Raw genomic sequence first — 18,009 nt, forward strand, 5'->3', positions numbered from 1 at the left:
ACATCAAAGGGCATCAATAAACCGATACAAGTCACGGTGTCCTTTTGTGAAAAAAAGGAATTGGAAATAACAAAGATAACAGTATGGTGACATGTCTCCATGGGCAGAAATCAGGGGTAGAAGCTAGAATGAGACCCAATTCTCAGCCCATGTAGATTCTAATGCTTGGATGTATTCTGCTTATTACTACTATTTGATTACTGCCAAGCAAATTCCTTCATTCCTCTGTCTCTGAGGGGCATGTGGTATGTATGCCCTTCCAGGGGAAAAAATGGTAGACGTGGCTTCAGATCCTACTTCTGCCACCACTGCTAGATTATGACATTCTGGAGGGCTGGGACTATTTTTATAGCCTTTCTTTGTATCTGTGGAGTTTAGCACAGTCCCTGGCATACTGTAGGAGCTTAGTAAATGCTTCTTGTCTTCCTGTGGGATCTTGAGCAAATCACTAAACTGCTCTGGGGACTAAGTTTCCTCAACTGTAAAGTGAGGAGATAAGGCAAGATGGTCTCTGTGGGCCATCCAGCCTGAAATCATTGGTGTGATTGTAGGGATTGGACTGTCTTTTCTCGGGGCAAGACAACCCCCCAGTGGCCCTTGGATCCAGACACACCGATGATTTCTATCCTGCCCTACTGGCTTCCATCCCAGGTCCTTTGGTAAAAGGGGAGAGGGGGCATGGATGCGTGCCATGTTCTTACGACTATCTTTCTATGTCTTCTGGCTCACTGTTCTCTGCTGTCGGTCGAGTAGCTCACTTTTGTCATAATTCCTCCTTTCTTCCCTCCCTCTCTTTTTTTCTGAGGCAGTCGGGGCAATATGGCTTGTCCAGGATCACACAGCTAGTGAGTGTCTGAGTATGGATTTGAATTCAGGTCTCCCTGACTGCAGAGCTGGAGCTCTGTCCACTAAGCCACCTGTGGTCCTTCCATTCCTCCTTTATGAAAGGTTGCCCATGTCCCTGCATGCAGGGACCCTTCCTCACCTCCCAGACTGTGCATCTGAGACCCTGTGCTCGGAGCTCTAGGAAGCAAGAATTGCTCGGGCCTATCTGTATTTCTTTGTTTGGGTCTTTGTCAGGCCTTTCTGGGCTTGCGCAGTATCAGGTTTCCATAGCAATAAAAGCAGTAGGAAGTCAGTAAGAAGGAAGGAAGAGATTACTATGGACATAGACACCCGCTGGTTTTTTTTTTTTTTTCAATGTTTACCTCAGTTTCTGTATGAGTTATCCTTAGCATTCGGCCACTCAAATAAACACTCTGTCTTGGTCACAAGTCCTCACTACAAAGGGGTATACCAACCCGGTAGTCCTATGTTCCCATTTAGCTTCCAAGGAACAGCCCATTATGAGCCCACAGAGAAATGGCCTTCTACCCTTGGTCTAGCTGGTATCTGAGGAGGAGTAGTAGTAGTAGTAGTAGTAGTAGTAGTAGCAGAAATAGTAGTAGAAATGGTGGAAGTAGTAGTAGTAGTAGAAGTAAAAATAATAATTTTTATTAGAGCTAACACTTTATTGACATTATTTCCTTTGATCTTCACAATATCCTGCAAGGTGGATGCTACTATTATCCCCATTTTATAGATGAGGAAACTGAGGCTGAGAGGTTAAATCACACAGCTAATAAGTTTTTCAGCTTAGATCTTCTTGACTCTAAGTCCAACATTCTAACCACTGTGCCGCCTAGCTGCCTATTAGTAAAACATACAGCGGCACAAAATGTACTGGCCTGGGAATCAGGAGCTCTCGAGTTTACCCGAGTCTTCAACTGTGTCACCTATGTGTCAGTGTTCCCTTGGCCAGAAAGAGGAATAGCTTCCTTTTGTTTTGTAAAAAGCATGTTCCCCTCACTAGCCTTCTGCCTTGGGTGGAGCAAGCACATTAGCCGTGTCCTGGAATGAAGAGTGGAGTCACTGGAGGACTGGGCGAGAATCCTACCTCTGACACTCCTAGGCAGGGAAATCATGGGCACATTCTCTCAGTCATAGTCATGGGGCAGAGGCCAGCTTCCTTCCTTGTCTTCTTCTCTTGACAGGTAGGGAGGGTGGAATCACTGACAGGTGTATTTTTGCTTCCCGGTCTAATAGGCAGCAACTGGCCCTTTGGGTGGAAGGCCAAGAAACCCAATTCTATCAGCCTGGGGTGCAACGTTAACGTTAAAGTCAGATGCTCATTCCAGAGACTTTGGAGTTTTCTCCGACGGGGTTTTGGGGTGTCTTCCCCGGGCTTTGCACTCTGAGCTCAAGCATTCCATAGCCCGCAGCCCTCAGCTCTTCTATCTAGGCTCCCCATCAATAGACTATATGCCAACCTGACTATGAGGGCAAGTTTTCCATGTGAGTGGGCTGGGTGAGTGACAGGGAGGGCACCAGATTCGAGCTCAGACGATCTGGGCATTAACAACCCACTCCTATTACTGAACTTCCTCAGGCCTTAGTTTCCCCCTTTGTTTAATGAGAGGGTTGAGCTGATTGGCTTCTGAAGGCCAGATTTCCAGCTGTAACTTGATTAACTTGGGACTTAGGAGGTGTGGTCACCAATGTGCCCTTGAATCTATTTATTTTCCTCATGGGAATGTATTCTGAACGAGCTTTGAAAAACAAAAAGAAGGGAGGAGAGAACTACGTGTCCGCAGATGTTCACAGCAGCCCTATTTGTCATCACAAAAAGCCAAGAAGCGAGAGAAACACCAAACAACGGACGATGGATGGTTCGAGAAAGTGTGGGATGCTCTCGTGCCACTAAGATTGCTAAGGCAGGAGGAATATTAAAGAAACAGGGGCCAAGGTAGAGCCAGAAAAAGCCGGGACACAGTGGCTGTGACAGGAGAAGGAAAAGTCAATGAGGATTAGTGGACAGAGAATGCCAATGGGGCCAGAGAGGAACAGAAAGGGTGGAAGCAGATTATTTATTAATTATTTGGGTGAACAGCCCCTTGTGTTGTCCCTAAATGGTGACCGTGGACTCTTTCTGAAGAGCCGGGGCCAAATCTTGCCTTTTACGTGTCCTGGCAAGGGCATCACAAACAAATCTCCGAAGCTCTCTGGACCTCGGTTTCCTCATCTGTAAAAGAGGGAGCCGGGCTAGCCGGCTCCTGGGTCCCTTCCAGCTGCGAGTCCAGGGGGCCTCTAAGGTGCCTCCACAAGGTCAGATCAACAACTCGTCTGTAACCTAGACTACTACGGTGAGGTTCAAGAGCTCCGGGCACTGAGTTCCCCTACCCAGTGAAATCGGAGGGCTGGACAAAAATATCATTACCACTATAATAGCAATAGCAATGATAATAAGCTCTTCTTTCTATAGTGTTCTAAGCCCAAAAAGTGCTTCACATATCATAACTGTAACTTATATATTAAGGTAGGTGTCATAACTTTATTTTCCCCCTTTTACAGATGAGGAAACTGAGGCTGAAAACAATGTGAGTAACATTTTATGGGTTGAAATTAATTGAAGTATAAATAGTTTCCAAGAAAGTTTAAAGGGTTGTGTTGATGTTTGATATTACGTATCATGTTGTCTAAAAAGGGAGAGTAGCCATTTTGAGAGGGCATATTAAGGTTTATTGGCACAAGGAAGGAAGTTAACATGGGACCAAAGGCCCTGATTGCTTTCTATCTAGCTTGGTCTGTGATGATCAAGTGAGGTCTGATGTAGTTGGTCAGAACTGAAAGGGATCCTGGGACCCCAGGATCACAGATTTAAAGCTAGAATAGACCTAAGTGAGGCCATTGTGTTCAACTCCCTCTGAAGAAACTGAAGCCCAGAGAAGGATGAGCCTTGACAAGATCACACATATGAAACTAGCTGGACCCCATTCTTTTTTCTTTTCTTTTTTTCCCCTGAGTTAATTGGGGTTAAGTGACTTGCCCAGAGTCACACAGCCAGGAAGTGTTAAGGTCTGAAGTCACATTTGAACTCTAGTCCTCCTGACTTCAGGGCTAGTGCTCTATCCACTGCCCCACCTAGCTGCCCCTGGACCCCATTCTTAATGTACTTCCTGTGATACCCTCTTGCCTAGCAGCAGTAGCAGCTTGACTACTTCCTCCTCCTCCCCAGCCCCAGACGTACATGATCCTGGCTCCTTAGTGGCTAGTGGGGAAGAGGACTGAACAGCCGAGCTGGGGGCTGCTAGCCCCTACCTTCGCCCTGTGGGAAGAGTCCCCAGCTTTACGTGCTGGGCCTCAGTCTCAGCCTTAAGGACTCCGCCCCGTACTCCGGTACAGTATTACTGAACAACTTCTCCATATTTGATGCCCATATATGAAACGATGTCCTGGTGAGCCTTTGGGATTGGAGTCTGAGGCCTGACTCTGCCACTCTCTGTGTGATCTTAGACAAGGTACTTCCCCTCTCAAGGCCTCAGTTTCCCTCTCTGCAAGACAGGGAGGTTGAACTAGATGCCCTTTCCTGGCCAACTACCCGCTATTGGCCTTGGTCAGGAGTCAGTAATTTCAGTGGGATTATGGTCTGGAAATCTAGTTACTTGCATGACTATTGCACAAAAGCCCAACGTGGGTTCCAGACCCAAAGGATGGAACACTCTCAACTCTCGATTCTTGCACTTCCCTTGGCTCCAGGGCACATTTTCCTTCTCGGCGAATGTGTCCCAAGCTATCCTCCGATTAGCAGAGAGGCCTATTCAGAATAACAGCTAGCACTTCTAGAACACTGGCAGGTTTGCAAAGTACTTTCCATGTTACCGTGTTCGGGCATCAGAACCACCCTGAATGGAGGTGTCCTATGAGTCCCATTTCACAGAAGAGGAAAGTAAGGATCATCACAGATTAAGTGACTTGGTACCTAGGACCACACAGATGCTAAGTCTCTTAAGCCAGATTTGAAGTCACATCTCTTCCTGACTTGAAGTGTGCCATACCATCTAGTTACCCAGCCTGCGTTCTCAGATTTAATTCTGAAGTGTCAGAAAAACACAGGAGGTCCCTCTCCTCACCTCCCCCACTCCCCCTGGCAGAGGGTCAGGGTCACCAGAGCCCCTGGCTCGGCTGTGGCCTGAGGACAGATGGGAATTCTCTCCCTGGTGATAAAGCCAAAGCCGGGCGTGTGCTATTTTCTGAGCAGGAAGTACCCGCTCCTCCTGCTCCAGTCACTCCTTGAGATATCCAGGAGCACACATGACCACGGCATCATCTGACACCAGCTGCCTCAGTGTCTTTGCTGGTGAAACCAGGAGCTGGATTTTCAAGTCCGGTCTCTAAAGTCTCAATCTGAATCACAAGAAACCTCCGAGGCTATCTAGTTCAACCTGTATTTGAATCCAAGCACCCTCTGCAAGAACCACTCCTAGGTGAACATGGGCAACTTGAGAATGAGGACAGCTAGCATTTATTTCTTCTTGTTTCCTTGGAAATTCTATACGCTTCATACTGTGCGCTTAAAAACATTATTCTGAGATCGTAGCTAACATTTATACAGTGCCTACTATGTGCCAGGCTCTGTGCTAATTAGAATTGCTATCTCAATTATTCTTTATAACAATCCTTGGAGGTAGGTGCTATCATGACCCCTGTTTTACAGACTAAAAAAAAAAAAACCTGAGGCAGGGATTAAGTGACTTGGCCAGGGTCATATAGCTAGTAAATTTTTAAGGCAAGACATGAACTCACTGGCGTTCAAAAATATAACTTTTTTTCTTTTATTTTCCCTTTTCTACCTTCCTGAAATGGGTCTCTTGGCTCCCCTCTTCCTACTTCACCATGTCCTTTGACCTAGAGTTCCCATCTAGTCCAGGAGGTGTGTGGACGTTTAGAACTCGGGACTCCAGTTCACTGCCCTGGGTGTCAGGCAGGATTGTGAGTACCCCCACCCAGGGCTGGGCACTCAGAGATGAGAAAATGGGATAATGAGTGTGGGTGAAGAGAAAATTCTGGAACTTAAATTCCACTGAGAATGGGCACCCTGCAAGAGTAGGGCCTGTTTTTGATCCCAGTCCCTAACAGTGCCTGGTACATCAGAGGTGCTTAATAATATTAACGCCAAATTTTATGAGGACAGGAAATATACCCTGTCAAAACTTGGTATCTCCCCCAATGCAGCAGGTACGGTACAGTACACAGTAGGTACTCAACAAATGCTTTCTCATGGGTTGAAGAACGATGAGATGGTCCATCGGAAGGAAGTTTCTGAGCTAGTCCTTCACCTCAGTGCCACCCAGGGAAAACAAAAAGCAGCCGCTATCTTGTCCTGAAACGTTTTCTTGCCAGTCTCTTTGGCACCTTGCTGCTACTTCTTCATCCCATAAAGAACTTTCCCTTGTAACAGCCAGCCAGAGTTAGATGGCTACTATTTTCTCCCTGACGGGCTCCTGTGGCTAGGAAGAATACACCCCATTCTTCAAGACATCCTAAAGCGATGGCCCCCAAATGGAACTGGGAAAGGGAAGCTCCGTGGACGATGGAAAAGGCTGAGGCCACGAATAACACCCGAAAATGGCCATTGGAAGCTGAGGACTCGTCTTGACCAGGGGAGGACATTATTTTACACACCAGGGCAAGGGGGGGGGAATCAGGATTCCAGGTTTTGCCTGTCTCCCACCCCCCACATCCTTATCTGGGGCCTCACAGCTAGAAGGCCCATTTAAGCCTCTCATTTTACAGATGAGGAAATTGAGATGCAGAGGGGCAGGGACTCAATGGCCAAGCTTTCCCAGGTGCCAAAGAAGAGAGGCAGGATCCAATCCTAGGCCAATATGTAGAGGCTTCAGAGAGCACCTAGTCTAACCTTTACCTGCACAGGAATCCCCACTACAGCCCACCCAGAAGTCACCTGACAATTCCTCCCCCAAACCACTGTAGAGAGGACTCTTTGCTGTTCTAAGCACATCCTACTGAATCTTTGGCTTTCATGTCTTTGCCTGGGATGTACTTCCTTGTCTTATCCTCTGCAGGATCCCTGGCTTTGTTCTACTGCCACTTCCTCCGAGGGGCCGTTTCTATATCCCCACCCGTCCATATGGCTTCCCTTTATTAGCTCCGTGCGTGATATCTGGCAGAGGGAGTCCGCAGGCTGGGGGAGCCGAACGGAGGTCTGGAGGGCTAGCTAGTTCCACTTCTTTATGGGGCTGTGGAAACTGACGCCCAGGGTCACTCACTGACTTAAATGGCAGAGCCAGGTCTAGCTCCTAATCTTCCACCTCCCGGTCTGCTCTACTTTCCATTCTCGGCCTTTGCTTCCCACACGCCGGCCTACCACTGAGAATCGAGTCCATCATTAGGAGTGACAGGCCCTTGGCCCTGGCCCTCTGAATCTCTGATGCCCTTGGAGTATGAGAATGGGAGGGAAAGAGGCATGCAGCTCCCCCACCCCACCCCAGCCAAGGCCCAGCCTCCCCCACCCATTACTTCTTTCTGTTAGAGGGGCCAAAGCTGCCCTGGCATGAGGAATTCAGCTTCTCTTTCTTCAACGCTGGCTTGCCTCCCTCTTCCCCAAGGAGATAAGACCACGGCCAGCTTTGCGGAGCCGGAGCTGAGCCAGGTCCGGCCCGAGCTTCCCCACCAGTGAGCAGAGAAGCCCAGCTGGAAGCCCTTAGTCTAGGGGTCTTATGCTCCACACCTCCGGCTCCTCACCAAGGTCCCATCCTGAGTGTGCTTCCTCCCCAAAGGTCACCCCAGCTCCTACTGGCTATTAATGAGATAATACAGACTAAATCCACCACTACCACCATCACTACCACCGCTACTACCACTGCCACCATTCCTGTCCTGCTTTACCCAGAGTCTCTGGTGTGAGCATCTCGGCAAGCACTTGAGACTTCCTACGGTCGTCCCATGAGATTCACAATCGCTAAGATACCAAGTCATACCCAGGGTCTTGGGACCGAGTCACACAGGCTGACTAGGCTCCGTCAGACCAGTCACAGCACAATTGTACTCTCTCTTTGAGAAGGAGTGAAGGTAAAGGTGACAATACCCAAGTCTAAAAATCAGGCCATTTTCACACTGTTGACTGATCATTTTAGGAACAGAGCTGTAGAATGTGGCCTTTGAGCTCCTCTCACACCTCATCGCTAATGCAAAGAGCCAGAGAAGTGAATTGATTTGCTCAGAGTCACACAGGTATTTACAGAAGCACAGGCACAATTTGAACTCGGGTCAGCTTCCCACCGGGCCACGCTAATAGAATACATTCATAGTGACTGCTTTCCTTTTTAAGGTTCCCATTATGTTAAAATTGGACCACAACAGTGAAATCATTTGGTACAATCCCCTGGCTTTACAGATGGGGAAGCTGAGTCAGACACAGTGAAGGGACTCACTTAGCGAGTGAGTGCTAGAGCAAGGACTAATCTCCTAGCTCAAAGCTGGCATTGTGTTCTCTGCCTGCCCCCAGAGCTCCCCCTTGATTCTACCCCCTGCCAGGGGCTGGATGGCTAAGGCCAGTCTTACCTGCTAATGCTCTGCAGTCTCTGCTAGGATTCAGAGCTCAGACTGTCACTCAGAAAGTGACAGGATCTGGGTTCTGCTGGGCTCCTCCAAAGGAAGAGCTAGATTGGGTCTCTGGGGTCAGCTGGGCTAGTCTCCTGCCTGCACAAAAGAGAAAGGATACACTCAGGAGAGAGGAACTGTATGGGAGCAGAAGGCTGGGTGTGTTGTGCCCTTCAGGGGAACAAACAGGTTTATCTTCGCACATACACACACACGCACACGCAGCACCTCACCTGCCTGCTCTCCTGCCCTCCCTCTAGCCCCAACCCACCTCCTCTCCCTGGCCTCCATCCTCCTTTCTCCTCTCTCCTAGGGGAGGAATTTACTCCCTGGCTATTGCCCAGGCAGGGGGCAGCAGCTTGCCAGGCTCGTTCCTCCAGCCAGCCCCTCTCGGAGCTCCCCTAGCTGCTGAGCAGACCTCCAGAGGCTAGTTGGAGAAGTCAAAGCCGTGAGGCCGGGTCCCTTTTCTGCTCACCTCTCCATCACCCCCGCAGGGGCTGGGGGCATGGAGGACCCCGGACGTGAGGCCCCTGACCCCCTTTTCTGGTCAGGGACAAGAGTTCTGAAAGCAGCCCCAAAAGGGAAAGGAATGACCCCCCCCCACATCCACTGAGCTCATTTCCCTGGTTTCACACTGGGCCCGAGGCTTCCACAGATACCTTCCTAAGACTGCCCCAGCTGAAAGCGCATTAGTGGGTCCATTTTACAGTTGGGAAGCTTAAGCCCAGGGCAGAAGCCCAATAGAAAAGTTCTTTTTGGTGTAGAAAGAAACACTTCCTTTCTTCTTGAGGTAGTAGTGATGGAGGGGTATCTCTACACTCTCTGCCAGTGGGTAGCTGGAAAGGCAACTGAAAACCACCAAATAGCAATGAGAGGAAATGACTAGCACAGGAGGACACCGGACCTAAATAATGGTGCTTGGAGTTCAACCTTCAGCCTCTGACTTTAATCCCCTGCCTTAGAGGGGTCTGGGATACAAGGCTCCTAAAGGTCCTAGGGACCCCAAATGCTACTGATGGAGCATGCCGAATGCTGAGGGTCCTTCCAGTAGCAGGGTTTTGTGGTGTCAAAGCCAGCCTCGACACTGTTTAAGGCCTGCTCAGAGGCATGTGGTGGCTAGGTGATCGGGCTAGTCTCTGTACCATCTCTGGGTACCTCAGGGCATCTCTTTTAGACCAGAAATGGTAGAGCAGGTAGAGATGTGCATGGGCAAAGGGAGCCCCCCCACACCACTGAAATCCCAGATCTGGTCTCCGGTAACATGAAAAAGAAGGATTAGATGGGAGATGTTGACTTCTCCCCCAGGCCTACTTATAGCTGGCAGGGATAAAATCCAGTTGTCTTTCCAGCTACCCACTGGCAGAGAGTAGAGACATGTCCCCCCACCTCAAGAGGAAAGGGAATGTTTCTTTCTCTACCAAAAGTACCTTTTCTAAGCTCCCCATCTGTAAAATGGGCTCAGCAACAAGTCAGCTGGGATAAGCTTAGGTATTTCATTGTGAGTTTGATACCACTGGGCTACGTGGTTTCTGATCTATAATCCCTTCCCCTCCCTCCAGGTACCCACAATTCCATAATCACACGGGAGCCCAGGAGATGGCAGCTGACAATTTCTTTCTGCCAGCTAGGGGAGGCCCCAGGGACCCGCATGGCCCTGAAGTTTCCCCAGCCCCAGGAAGGCCATGACATGGGGTGGAAAGAACATTAAGTGAAAGAATTTAAAGGTCAGTGTTGATGCAAGGACCCCACTCTGCGAATAAACCTCTCTGAGCTTGGCTCTCTCCTAGAGGCGACCAATCACCAGGCACGTCTTCGCTGCCTGCTATGGACCAGGCACCGAACTAGGGGAGGGAGATGAGGTTTAAAGCTGGAGAGACCCTAGATATCACCTAGCCCATTCTCTTCACTGTACACATAGAAAACCGAGGCCCTGAGAGAGGAAGCGACTTGGTCAAAAACTGGCCTTCCCGAGGCAGTAAGTAGAAGAGCTGGATTTGGATGGGAGGGGAGGCACTGGCAAGTCGCTTGATCAGAGCCTCGGTTTCCTGTTCTGTATAAACATTCCCAACTACTCTTCTCCCAAGGAGTGTGGTGAGGGTCAAGAGAGAGGACATGTGCAGAGGTTTGCACATCCACTAGTTGCAAATGGGGTAGGAGGGATACCCTGTCAACTCCAAGGACTTCTAGAAGACAGGGTGCGGTGTCTGGTGGTCGGACTGAGGTGAGTGGGACAAGTGTGGAATGTGCTTGCTTTCCCCAGTCTTGTTTCTTTCTTTTTCACAGCCAGAAAAACAGTCACAAAGCTGGTCTGTTACCCCAGCGTTCACCCCCTTCTCCCAACACCTGACAAGCAGTTTCTGATGAAGAGATTATCTCTGCTCTGGGGAACAGAATAATTCTCATGTGCCAACTGGGGAGCTTTCCAAGCTGGGGAGGTGGAAGATGGGTGGGGCTGAGAATAGTGCTGGTCTGCTCCTGAGGAGGGGTGGGAGAAGGGGTTAGATGCCCAGTGGGCCCGGCCATGGGATCCACGGCTAGACTTCCAACTCTTGCCTTGTGGTGGAAGCAAGGCAGGGCCTATGGCCACAGCCAGGGGCTGATGAGGGAGCTTAGATCATGGAGCCCAAGGTGGATGGGGAGTAAGAGGGGACGGGTCACATTTCAGGCTTGAATTGCCCTGGCTCATCTTCCCTCTCTACCTTAGGCTCCCCTCTTTCAAAGCCTGGCGGAAGAGCTCTGCTTGAGCAGAGTTTCCCCCTTCCGCTTCTATCAAGCTCTCCCTGGCCATGCCCCAGCCTGTTCCCTACCTCACCAAGGCACACTGGGCCTTCAGCTTTCTAAAAGGATCCCAGGAGGCACCAAGGATCCCCCTTGATGCCCAATCACTTGCTCCAGAGAATCTTTTTCTAAAAACGTCAAGCTAAATGCCCAGGAGCAACCCTGGATCTCTCCTTGGTCCTCCTCCCCTCTTCAGATAGATTATGCTTCATTTCTTCAGACCCTCCTTTGGCTGGCTGGCTCCCTTTCCATATTGACAGGCAGAATTTTTAGGGTGCTTTAAATTCTGTACCCTTATCTTAGTGAGAGGCTCTCTCTTTCTGTGAGAAAAGCTTTGGAATGGTAAATCGTTGTTTGTTTTTCATCTAGACCTTGGATTGTACTGGTATAGAGAAGCCCTGGTTTGGAACATCCCTTCTACAATACAGATCAGCAATTCAGTCCCGGAACTATATAGTTTTAGACAGTTTCCTAAGGGCTTTTAGGGAGTAAGTGATTTGCCAGAGGTCAGAGCTAGGAGTCATTGAGCCAGAATTTAAGTCGAGGACTTCCTGACTCCAAGACTGGCCCTCTAGCCAGCCTCCGCATTTAGGGCAACGTCTCTCTGAGATTTTAACACGGACACACGCGTGCTCACGCGCACACACGTCACCAAATTGTATAGCGCTGGAAGATCCCTTCTGGAGTAGCTAAGCCTAGGAAGCTGCTCAAGTGCCCTGAGGAGCTGCCTGCCCCCTCTAGTGGCCACTCCTGAGTTCCACAGCTCTTCAGGGAATTGGGGCTAACCCTGATCCCAATCCTGTGAGCCACCACCAAACAGGAGGGAGCCAAATATAGGACTGAGAAAGAGCTGCCTTGACTCCACGCCTGGAATCAGGAGGGAAAGTCCTGAGTTCGAATTCCATTTGGGACACTTACCAGTTAAGGCCATGGGCCAATTACTGAAAGTCAGAACTAGAAGGATGCCTTGGAGACAATCTAGTCCATGTATAGACTCCTGTATAATCAGTCCCAAAAAAACTCTGAGAGAGGTTGAAACTCTCTCTCTTTTGGAGGTGGGGAATGGAGTTAGAAAATTGTAAACTTTTAATTAACAAGCATTTATTTTCTCCCCTCCCTCAAACTGGAAAAAAAAAAAAAAAGGAAAAAGGAAAAATAAAACCCTATATAGTCAAGCAAAACAAATCTCCACACTGGCCATGACCAAGAATGTATGTCTCAATTGACACTCAAGTCCATCCATCTTTCCATCAGGAAAAGGTCAGCATGCTTCATCACTGGTCCCCTGGAATCACGGTTGGTTACTACATTGCTCAGAGTTCTGAAGTCTTTCAAAGTATTTAGCCTTTAAAATGTTGGTATTATAGAAATTCTTCTGGATCTGCATCCATTTAGACTTCCCAGGTTTTTCTAAAACCATCTGCCTCATCGTTTCACACAGCACAATAGTCACCATGATACCTAGCGTTTATATAGTGTTTTAAGAGCTTTACAAAACTATAAATATCATTTCATTTTATCATTCTGCGAGGTAGGTGTTATTATCCCCACTTTATAGATGAGGAGAGTAGGCAAGTCAGTTATTTTCCTGGGGTCATAGAATTACTAAATGTTTGAGGCTGGAAATGAACCCTGGGCTCCTTGTCTCTAGTTCTAGTTCTTTATATATTGGGCCCAGCAGCTGTCTTGGGATGCAATAGTATTCCAGTCTATTCATTTATCATAATTTGTTCTGTTCCCCAATAAATGGACACCCCCTTAGTTTTCAGTTCTTTACCATCACAAAAAGAATTGCCATGCATATTTGAGAAATATATATGCTCTTTTCCTCCTTCTTTTGTCTTTTTGGGATATAGACCTAGTCTAGTACATTACTGGGTCAAAGGAAATGCAGTTTAGTGACTTTTTGATGCCTTGTTCTAAATTGTTTTCCGGAATGGCTGGACCAATTTATAGCCCTTAAATGGACACTGATATGCATTTTCTTACTGCCCTTTCAACATTTGTAATTTGACTTTTTTGTTATTCTTTGCCAGTCTGATGAGTGCGTAGTAGAACTTTGGAGTGGCTTTCATGTACATTTCTCTACTTGGTAGTGATTTTCATAAGGCTATCGATAGCTTGGATTTCACTGAAGACTATATACAGGTCTATCTTTCATTTATTGAGAAATGACTGCTTTCTTGTATCATTCTTGTAAATTTAAATCAGTGCCTTATACATCTTGGAATTTTCATTTTTTTATCCCTTTTATTTTTATTATTATTATTATCCCTTTTAATTTTAGCTGTAATGGGTTCAAAACCTTTTTAATTTCATGTAATTAAACCTGTTTAGTTCACCCCTGTGATCCTCTATTCCTTATTTGGTCATGAATCTCCTCTCTCCATAGATATAAAAGGCAATTTCTATCTAAGCCATGTATCCATTTCTAGTTTATCTCAGCATCTACTATGTGAATTATTGGTCTTTACCTAATTTCTACTAGACTACTTTGCAGTTTTCCCAATTTTTTTGTACCTACTCTGTTCCACTTTTCAACCTATTTTTTTTTTTGACAAATACATATTTATTTAATTATAATAGCTTTTTATTTTTCAAAATGCATGATAGTTTTCAACATTCCCTCTTGCAAAACTTTGTGATCAACCTCTTTTTAATCAGTATCCTTGAAGATTTCTGGTGAGGGGAAACTCACTATCTCCTAATGTAAAAGCCCACTTTGAGTTACAGATGAAGTAACTAAGGCCCAAGGTGAGATTAAATGATTCTAAATTTGAATCCAGGCCTTTAGCTGGAAGGGAGGGGCACACAGAAGACAGAGATGCAGAAAGCAAACTCCAGGGGGCAGACAGCGGAGAAAAAAATGTGCAGAGAGATAAAAGGAAACAGAGGCACAGAACAGAGAAAGAGGCAGTGCACTGAGAGCACCAGCGAGGGAAAGAAAGGAGAAAGGAGCGCTGAGGTGGGGGGGAAGAAGCATGGAAGAGAAGGCGCTGGGGGGGGGGGGGGGAAGACGAAGACATCAGAGCAAGACTGCAAAGGAGGGGTGAGAGCAAGGGAAAGGACTGCAGGATGGGCGGGAGCAAAGAAAGAAGACGGTGAAAGGGGCGGGGTTAAACGCCGAGATTGCGGAGCCCAGCGCCGAGATTGCGGACGAGGCGGGGCGTAGGGTTGCGGAAGGAGCTAAGCATTCCGTGCGTGCGTGTGACGGGGATAGGAGGCACGGACTGATGGCGCTGGGAGCGTAGGGTTGCGGAAGGGGCTAAACGCAGAGGGGGAAGAGGCGGGAGCTAAGAGAGGAAAGGGCGGGGCTAAATGAGGAACTGAAGTTGCGGAAGAGGAAAAGCGAGTGAAAAGATGGGGTCATACGCAAGGAGGAGGGGCTAGAAGGAATAGAAAATAGGGAAGGGTCTGGAAATGCGGAAGAACAGCTGGGAAGGAAAAGGGAAAGGAGAGCTGAGGGAGGGGCTCGGAAGGGAGCGAGAGGGGCGGGGCTCGGAAGGGAGCGCCAGGGTTAACGGTTTTTTTATACAGTGGCTCCCATTCCGCTAAACCCATACAGGGTTAATTAATAGAGTCTTAATTCCTGGCAGTCAGCACCCAGCAAACGATAAAGCAAAAATTAGCAGTAATAATTTTTTAAAAGCATTATTATTTTATAGAGAGATATTTAATAGTTTCATAATTATCTTCCTCAATAGCCCATAAAACAAACTGCCATTGGGTCATTCCAAGCTTGCCCAGCATCTCCTTGTTCCCTGAGAGAGCACGCCCTCCTCCTCTTCTTCCTCCTCCTCTTTTACCTCCTCTTCCTCTTCCTCCCCCCTTTTCCTCTTCTTCCTCTGCTTTTCCCGCCTCCTCTCCCCCTCCCCCCCCCCACTCTGGATTTTCCCATTCTCTTCTCTATTTTCCTCAGGAGGAAACAGCTAGTCCACAGCAAGCTGATGGGCCTGCTTTGTCCCAGACCCTGACACAGCCAAACCAAGCCCAAGCCTCAAAGGTAGTTCCTGTCTTGGACTGCCAGTAAAATTCCTGCCCCATCAGCCAAGATGGTCCCCATAATAGTTAGCAGCATTCCTCTACCAGGTCTCCATTGTCCGACATCCCCAGTTATTTTCTAGACGATAAAAACGGGCAGACCGGGACCCAGAACAAATACAGGAAAAGTAATTCTCATAAAATCAAGGAGAAGAAGCTGTACTGACATTCTTGTAGCAATGTATAGATTTACAAAGCACTACTCACATCTCACTTAATTTTCACAATAATGAGGTAACTTAAGACAAGTATCGCTATAATCAATTTATAGGTGAGGAAAATGATAACTAAATGAGCTGAAGAGGGACGATTCAAACCTAATATTCTCCTCCCTTTAAGCCCAATGCCCTTTCTACTATTTTACCAAAATAAAATTTAGGACCATTAATACCTTTGCTGAGGATCAAAGCTGTAAAATAAAAACAAGAAGTGATCTAGAAATGGACCTTGGTATTTGGGAAGCTTTTGAAAAGCATCCACATTTCCCAAGGTGGCCAAGTAAACCCCCAATAAAAGTTACCCAATTAATGGTCCACCAAAGTTGGCCCAAGATATACGGGGAACTGAAAAGCCCACATAAAGCCCGTCTTGCCAAAGAGAGAGGCCCTCTAAAATATATTAACACTGACCTGAAGCAGAGTCCAACTCAAAGAGAAGGGAAGGTAGCCTCGATCGAGCCGATCAAGTGAGAGAGAGAGCAAGGTGGGCAACGCCAGTTATTGCCTGGCACGAGAAAGGCGTGTTCAGTAGATCCTCCCTTCAGACTCTACATCTACCAATCATACTGTAGTTTGATGTTTAGATACAAAGGGGGCCCAATCATTGATGGAGTTCCTTTTTTTTTTTTTTTTTTTTTTTTTTTTTTTTTTGAGCAGCTCATCGGAACTGGGAATACAGGGAAACTTAGTTTCCAATCCATCTAGGTTGTGAAGGTTGATTAACATTCTTCCTGGACTAGTAGAAACTTGGTTTCAAATCACTGTCCTTGTGTAGGTTGACCAATAGTTACTTTTGGACTAAGGAAGGAGGCCTAGAGGTTATCATCTCTAACTCCCTCATTTTATAGATAGGGACAGAGGAACAACACAGAGATTAAAAATATTGACCAAGGCCACTAAGAGATAGTTTTTATTCTTAGAGGCAAACTCTGGGATTTTTAACCCAGTTTCTCTGGCTGCCAAGGCCAGTCAGTTTGCCCCTATATCATAAATCGAAACCTCAACAGCTTCCACCTAGAATTAGGTTCAAATGCTAATTTAGTAGGTAGATGTGTAGAAAAATGGCATCTAGAAAATCTCTGGCATGTCTTAGATATTGTGTTCACTTGCCCAGCACTTTTTCCATTAGTCACCCCCCAACTTCATATTTCTGTAGTGTTTCAAGGCCTGTGCTTCTTTCACTAAAGTTCTCTGCCAGAGCATTGTGCCATGGAGATTAGTTCTAGTGAGCAAGACTAAGCCCCAAAGGTTTCCATTATGGTCCTAGTAATGGATTCTGGGCTTGCTATCTAATGACCTAGAAAACATCCAAAAAACCAAAACAGTGGTTAATATTTCCAGAACACATTACATTTTCTAAAGCACTTTACACCTATTATCTCTCATTTGGTCCTCCCAGAATCCCTGTACAGTAAGAATGCCATTATTAGAGTCATCGTCCCTATTTTACAGATGAAAACACTGAGGCAAAGAGCACTTAAGTAACAGGTAAAAAGTACACAGAAGAAAAGGAGCAGAACAAAGATTTAAATTTTGGTCTTCTGACTCAAGTCCAGTGTAAACCTGAGCTGCTTTCCTCCTGACTTACAAAAAAAATCTATCAAATTCCTATCTACAAAGTCAGGGCTTTTCACAAAGGGGCTAGGATCTAATGTCAGTGCAGGTTAGATGTCAGATTTAGGTTACTTAAAGTTTCAAAGCATCTTCCTCACCACATCCAACCCTGTAAGGTAGGTTAGCATTATCATTAATTATTTTTATTCTTATTAATATTATTCAAATGAGGCTGAGGTTAAAAACTTGTGTGAGATAGCAGAGGTAGTGGATGTCCAAGGCATTCTGGATCAAATTGACTAAGAACCTTGTACGAAAAAGAACTTGGCAAGTAACCAAAGACAGAAAGGTTAGGCTGGGACTTCCCGAGGGGTTGGCCCCTATCAGCAGGGCAATGGTGACTGCATAAGGAAGAATATGGACTGGAGGCCCTCAATAGATAGTATTTGCTTTGGTGTCCCACCCCCCAACCAAAATGGAATCTAAATTAATGTGGTGTGAGTGAGAAAGAGTTTGACCCAGACACCCAGACACTGCTCCTGATCCCATAAGTGAAGGGTTTTTTTTAACTTTGGCAGTGCCCTGGACCTTCTTGGTCGTCTGGTGAAGATTTTGGACCTCTCCTTGGAATCATGTGTTTAAAAGAAGAAAAATAAAATATGTAGTACTACAAAGAAAATCGAAGGTTAGTAAAAATAATTTTTTTTTCATATAAGTTCATGAAGAGATAATAATATAGTCTCCTAAGGGGTCAAGGCTGTTAAGGCTTATTATTTTGTTTTCAATTATCATAAATGTATTTCCTTTTTCTCTCACCATCTGCTTTGTTGAAGAAAAAAGGAAACAAAACATTATAACAAGTCTACATAATCAAGCAGAAACAAACTTTCTATTTATCTACCTCTCACTCATCATCTTGACCTTTCAGTCAAGAGGTGGGTAGTCTGCTTCATCACTGGTCCCTCTGGAATTGTGATTT

The 18,009-nt window shown here is 46.7% G+C and overlaps 1 protein-coding gene across 6 annotated transcripts in view; it reads right to left on the reverse strand.

The window, feature by feature from the left end:
* Positions 1-16,010, reverse strand: part of ZNF185 (zinc finger protein 185 with LIM domain) — a 57,880-nt gene extending 41,870 nt beyond the window's left edge. For 2 of the 6 annotated variants that reach the window (XM_031944482.1, XM_031944485.1), the window contains exons 1-2: positions 15,888-16,010; positions 8,401-8,538 (exon numbers count right to left, since the gene is read on the reverse strand). The gene's annotated coding sequence lies outside the window, so the exon portion shown is untranslated. The remainder of the gene's footprint in view (positions 1-8,400; positions 8,539-15,887) is intronic. The other 4 variants (XM_031944479.1, XM_031944480.1, XM_031944484.1 and 1 more) reach the window with 3 other exon arrangements.
* Between the last annotated feature and the right edge of the window lie 1,999 nt (positions 16,011-18,009).

The sequence above is a fragment of the Sarcophilus harrisii genome, chromosome X, assembly GCF_902635505.1.
Source record: "Sarcophilus harrisii chromosome X, mSarHar1.11, whole genome shotgun sequence".
Lineage (NCBI taxonomy): Eukaryota > Metazoa > Chordata > Mammalia > Dasyuromorphia > Dasyuridae > Sarcophilus > Sarcophilus harrisii.